This window comes from Rhagoletis pomonella, unplaced genomic scaffold (assembly GCF_013731165.1).
Source record: "Rhagoletis pomonella isolate Grant_MI unplaced genomic scaffold, Rhpom_1.0 Rhpom_scaffold_00002, whole genome shotgun sequence".
Lineage (NCBI taxonomy): Eukaryota > Metazoa > Arthropoda > Insecta > Diptera > Tephritidae > Rhagoletis > Rhagoletis pomonella.
The window spans coordinates 32,548,412-32,555,596 of record NW_023458556.1 but is presented as its reverse complement, the minus strand read 5'-3'; positions in this window follow the sequence as shown (position 1 = coordinate 32,555,596).

Here is a 7,185-nt window from a genome sequence, read left to right as displayed (position 1 = left end):
TGGTATTATGAGCTAAAAATTTGTATGAAAGATCTCATGAGCTGGCAATGAGCTATTAGCACCGTTCTTTTGCCATAGTTAGTATCAATTTATGCTTCTCAACGATAGTATTAAAGAGTAATTACTTTCGTATTAGTTTTTTTTTTAATGTTGCAACAATTATGCACTTAATAATAATCACAATTTGATGTACCAAAACATAATAAATGTTTGCAATCAGTGGCAATAACATAGATGTAAAATAACAAAATAAGTGTGCTTGAAGCATTACTTTTGCATTAAAGAAATAATTTTATTAAAAACAAAAATACATTTTTCAAGGTAAAAAAGAAAAACTTTTTAATTACGGTTGACATCATGCGAGCCATTTCATAAATTTTTGCAAGAATTTGTAATTAAGTACCACTTCGTTCATTTGTTATGAACTTCAAAATTATTTTTTTCTTTTATTAAAATGAAATTAAAAATTGGGAAAATTTTGCTAAAATATCAGCGAAAAGAATATGGATAATGACGCTAGGAAATTTTATGTACACATGTATAACCCACCCATAAAAATTAATTATGTGCCAACCAAACCAAAGAGGCCATAGGTAAAAAAAACGTGGTGACTACAAAATTGCTGTAAAATAAGAAGCAAAAATACATAGTTGAATAAAAACGAAAATCCCATAAAAATCACCAACCTGTTTCTCTTGTCATGCTGCTAGCTACGAAGATGCGATTCATAGGAGTGTTTTGCTATTTTGACGGCCGCAGCTGACAATGATTTTCTTGCTTTTGGGCCATCACTGCTTTACTGATGTGAATGATACATGCTGTATGATAAATCTGCAAACATATGCGAAGTTATAAACCATGAGGGAGCCTATAAAATATTTGCATACGTATGGGTGGGATAAATATGCACATATAAATAAATTCTATACGTATTTACATACACCAATGCCAGTGACACGCCTTTGTTTAAACACACACTACGGCGTATGCGTAACTACTTAATAATCGGCGAAGGCTATGAAGTCATTATATAAATACTCGTATTTATAAAAAATATCAATGTATTTCCTTGCTGTTTTTAATGATTGATTGCTTGTCGACATTTAGCAGATGAATGATGAGTTAAAAAATTTAATTTTAAGTTACGCTTTTATACATACACTACTACACTACTAAGTATAAATATGTATATAGAAGTTAGTTATCTGATTTCAACATTTCACCACGCAAATCTGAAATTTCTAAAAAACAATTATTTTGCAAAACAAAGAATTTGCAAATAATAGATGTGCCTTTGATTCGGATTCCCTTAAATATTAACTCTGCTTTGATATCCATACACAAACTTCTGTGATACGTATCACTGACACTTGCTTGCCTTAATTTTATTTAGTATTTAAACGTATTTTATTCAGAAATTTTCCTTAGCTAAAAAGGTGAAAACCCGATATCATTCATTCTTCATTTTGCAAATGGGAGAGCGAAAATTTTTTAAAAGCATACGTCTCGCAGACGCAGGTTTAAAAAAGCAACACCTATGTAGAGTTCCAAATTTGAAATCTTTCTAACAATAAGCTCGTCGCCATATTAGATATCACTAGCCAAACAAATTTTTAAAATTAAATACATTTTGCCAACTTACCCAGTGCATACCACCAGTCAGTAGAATTATGGCATGACGTTTTCTGTTGAAACTTTTTAACAATTTCTCTACGCATTCTTTTTAAATACGTTTCAAAGTTACATAGGATTAGCTGCAGAGTAGTGCTTATTTTGTCCTTCATTTCAACTCGGTCGTTCCCAGTCAAAAGGGTGATATAATCAAAATAAATTGTTAGGTTAATAAACGGTTAGGTCAGGAAGGCGTGTACGAATGTATCATACTTTCAAAGTTTTGTTATACATTGTGTCTGTTAAACCATATACTATCTCGGATGAAATTGGTCCGATAGTTGCACTTCCTTTATCTCTACCAGGCTGGTAAACAAGTGTTATCCCAAATGCTTGAGTCGTCTTGTCTAGAGAGCTGAGCATTGGCATTGGCTCATGCTGACTACGGCTATTTAGCAGTAGATCAGAAATCGGTGGGAGTAAGGAATTTTTAGCCTAGATCACTTTTCAGAACCAACTATTTCGTTTCCTTCGATATTTTTATGCCCAGAAGTATAGCAGAGAGCAGCGCTGGCGTGACCCAATAAGGCTAACTTAGATCCCAACGCTTTCAATGTCACTTGGAGGTCAACGAACATAGTGACGTCCCTTGGCAGAGACTTACTGTTTTTTGTGAGACAAGCAGCCTTCTCTGCGGCAAAGCTCTCCGTCTGAAAGTCATTGCAGTCCTCAGGCAGGCGATATGGTTGCCCTAGCTGCAGGTCCTTCGAATTGAGAAAATATCACTTTTAAATACCGTTTATATTTTTCGTTTGGTATTTTGTAGAAATCTTAGTTAAGGCAATTATGATTTCAAATACAATTTTACTGAAAGCTACGAATACTAAATTCACTGGTAGATATAATACAGGTAAATCAATTTTCTGGAGAAACAACAATAATTTACATTTTGGTAGAAGTTACAGCTGGTATTTCGCAGACCACCACATCTCCTCATTAACTTCTTCATCGTACTCACTGGACTTCGAACCAGCGCACGGTGGTTCAAAACTGGCATTTAGTGTTTATAATTCATTGTAGCCTTCATCTTTCACTAAATTTGATATATATTTTTTTTAATGAAAGGTGAAAGAGACCAGTTGAGCCTGATTTTTAAATTATTATTTAATTGTATTAAATTTTTTAGTGCAAGGTGCCGAAAAAGTGGCAATTTTGAAGAAAGTCGATTCTCCTGTTCTAGTTAATAAATGTTACATAATAACAACTAGTGGAAAACTATTGTAGGGTTCCCTCAAAACGAAAAAATAAAATAAAAAAAGGTTTTGTAAATGTTATAAAAAAATAACAAAATATTTTTTTTTTTTTTAAGAAAAGTTTTGGGTATTTAAATACTTATAAGTGAAGTTAAATAAAGCTTGCAAAAATAAAATTTTACTAATTATCTACACTTTCAATTTTCAAACTAAAAAAATTTTGCTCAAGGTTTTATTGTCTAATGCCAAAACTCATTACATCTTCACTTTCTATGACATTCGCTAAATACCTATTGATTGTATTTGAAAAGCTTTAGTACACACAAGCATTACAACAAAAATGCATTGAAAAGCATTAACGCTTGATGCTTGACCAGTGAAGGGTATACAATGAATAGAGAAATCACTTCTTTTACACTAAAACACTTGTGAACGTTTATATTTTTTCTTAATACATATCTACTAAGTATGTACTCGAAATGAAGGTTATTCTTATTTCATTTGTGATTTTTAAATCAAAAATTATACAATGCATTTTACAAAAATTCCGAAAATTACAATAATAACCATTGCTGTCAACATAGCCGCTCTTAATGTACTTGTAGCTGTAATACATACATATGAATGTCTGCTGCTGTTATACCATAGCCCGCTGACATGGCTTAAGCACTCATTGTTTTGCTTATTAAAATGTCAGTTGCTCCATAAACGATCAAGGTCATTACACCTGCAGCGTGACATGGCTAGACGGTAAATAAAAAGAAGTAAAACATATGCATGCAGAGATCTGCATATAGTACATACATACATACTCGTATTTCAATGCTGGCTCACTTGATTGTCAATAATTACGACATGAACAGCCGCTGGGTTCACTGAAGAATGTGATATATCTACTGAGTTTTTGTCGGGCTTAAAACACTTATGCAGCTGCTGTACTATGTACTTCTTCGTTTTTTACTTCATTATAGACAATGAAGACGTATTTCGTTTTATTTTTTTGCTTATGTCTCTATATATTTCACATATGTGTGCATTTTTATTGGCTACCCTGCAGCGTTGCACTTGACCATTTATGGTGTTTACAACCTCTTTTCGGTTACGTTTTTCTTTGTTTTTTTTTTTCTTTTATTTAATGCTGATGGCAATTTTACATACTTGGCTTTGTGTTTTGTATTAACCTTAAGTTATTCGTCCTTAGTAGCAGCTTTTACGGTATAATATATTTTTTATTATCTATAAAGCAAGCTCTAAGGACAAGCGTATAAGCATAACTAACAGAAAACGTCTATTCATTTTTAAGCACAAACATATGCACACTAAATTTTCGCATATTCTGTAACGCCACCAAGGAAGTAGTTAGTCGGATTTCAGTGCGATCGGTCGAAACGCGAGCTGTGTAAGGTTGATATTGGGAGCTGAAGAGTGAGGCGATGTAGTCGCTATAATAAAAAAATAAAGATAAGATAATTGTGTTCGAAAAGCTTGAAATGATGTGCGATATAGGAAGAAAGCTCGAAATCGATTATGGCGGGAACACTTTTCCATCCTGCTGAATGATGAAAGCACTAAAAGCATAAGGATAAGATGAAACCGAGACCCCAGTCAATGACGGCAGAATCGATGTCCCATCCCCCGACTTCGACGAGATACGAGTAGCAAATTCGTGGCTGATAAACAACAAGGCTTCGAGAGCCGACGGCCTGGCCTGCTACCTGAGCTATTCTAGTGTGAAGCCGAGGAGTTGATAAGGTATTCCCTATACGGCAAAAAAGGCCTGTAGGAAGAGGATCGTCAAGCGCAGTCTTTTACGGCAGTGTACAATTACTTTGAGTAATACCACCAGCTCCATCAGATTTGGAACAGACCTTTCCGAGCCATTTGTCCTTTTAACTCTTGTGTGGGTCAAATCTAGTAATTGAAATTTCCCCCTTCCTGTTGACCTATTGATCTATTTGGTACTTACCTTTAATTCTAATGAAAATAACATTACGAATATTCGGAATATTCGGGATCATTGTAAATTCAAGATGGCCGTCACCACAAGATGGCGGACTACATATTTCTTTACATCCCTCTTAATATGGGTATCACATGAAAGTTATTGACTAGAAGAATACAGTGGCCTATGAAAACAATTTCAAATTCAAATACCTAAGCTGGCAAACCCCTTTGTTTTGATATGAAACCCAGACTTCAGTTTTAATGTTTTGACGGTCTATAGTCCATGATCCGCACTGTGTTCTACTTGTATATAATAGTCGATCGTAATCATTTGGCGGCCCCTATTGCCAAGTGGTTAGAGGTGCGTACTGCCACTCTGTAGGAACAAGGTTCCCTTGTCAAAGCAATATCAAAAAAAAATAATAATTATAGAGAAAAGTTTTTTCTTAACAGCGGTCGCCCCTCGGCAGGAAATGGCAAACCTCCGAGTGTATTTCTGCGTTGAAAAACTGTAGGCTTCTACGTACAAACTGAAGGAGGAGCCTGGCCAAACGCTTAGCGCAAAGTATAAGCGCAAATTTGTTATTATATAACATAACATTTTACTGCCATCATTTCATATTTCCTGCAAAATTTTCATTTTCCACAAATTTCTATTCACTTTACAATACATTTTTCATTTATTTATTACTAAAAGTTATTGTTTTACATATAATTTATAGTAGGCGTAGGCAAAGAAGCGAAACTCAATAGAGTCTACCATATTTGGGAAACACCCCCAGCACTTAAAGGAAAAGTGTTAACGAGTTACAAGTAGAAACACGGCGTATATAAACGTCCGCCAGCCTGCAAATAAAATTTTATTTATTTACTTAGTGGGCTGCGAAACGCCATAGCAGTGCGTAGTTTACGAGTTTTCGCCTCTTTAAATATTTCCTGGACCAAAATGATACACTCGGCAGCCGAAAAGCTAATGTCAACACTAATTATTTACTTACGTAAATGCATATTTTCCAAAAGAAGACTTCATTAGCGCGCTGGCGTGTTGTCCGAGTCATAATAACTGTCAAATACGCTCTGGGGACCCACGGCGTATGTGTGATGCGTGCCGTACCGTGAATTTTGCAACGATGATGAAATGAAAATATGAAATATTGTCATTATTTATTGCTAGGCTGTACATTAGGTACAGCTGGCCTTCACTGTTCATTATTCAAAATTGTGGTAACTGTGTACTTACTGAATTCATTTAGCGGTAAGTCTGGCATAATGATTTGTTTTGTTGCTTGCTACGATGTCTTAGATGCTCTTACTCACTGAATTGTAAAGCTTCCAGCTGACCAACGTTTTGCGTAATTAATACATTATCTCATTTTTCTTTCTGTAATTATATGGTTTCGCAAGTTATACAAATAAATTATATTTCGGAAGGTAAATAAACACCAAAAAGTAGGAAAAGATTAATTCGGGCTCACTTAACATTTATTTAATATACATTTGAAGTAATTGATTATTGGCATTAAAATATTCAAAAATGCAAATCTGAGAAAAAAGTCAAATAATTTTAGTTGACTACAATCACTAAAGCATATTTATTTTACTAAGCCATAAACTCATACAATAACTATCTTGAAAATTCTCCATCATAATTTACTTTGTACACATTTACATACATATATATAAACTGTACATGTTAGAATGGTTAAAAAAAAACCGCCCTATTTGGAAATTCATACACGCTACATCAAAATATTGTTATTTGCGATAAAAAAAGGGACACGTATTTTTTTATTTTGAAACAAAAAGTTTATTTTTTAGAGTTTCTGGTATTATTGGGGAATATTCCCATAGTTACATACCTGTCTTGGACAGGTATAATCAGCGTTGCAGTTTTGATACATTTCTGTATCATTTTTGATACTTTTTTTTTCTAAATTTTAAGATTTGATACTTTGATACTTTCTTGTTCACAAACGCACCATTTTGATACTTTTGGTTGGCGGAAATGAATTTTTGAAAACTATGAATAATATTACTATTTTAAAGGCAAATGATTTTTTTCTTGTTATGTGTTTACAGCCAATTTCACGAAAGCAACTTAATTTTAATTTAATTTTTTTTTTGCGTTTTGCGCAATTTTATTGTTTAGAAATTTCCACAATATTGACTTGTACAAGTCTCGGGTTGCGCAATGATTTTAATGTAGTTAAGGGGCCCTATAAGTTTGTTTTTCGTTATGCAAATAAGCATACAGATTCTCTATTTTTGTTAAAGCAAGTAATATAATTTTTTTTATAACTATGGATTTAATTATAAAATTTTATTCTGATACTGAACGTTTTAGGCATTGTCATGGGTTGAAACTCGTTACCAGGGG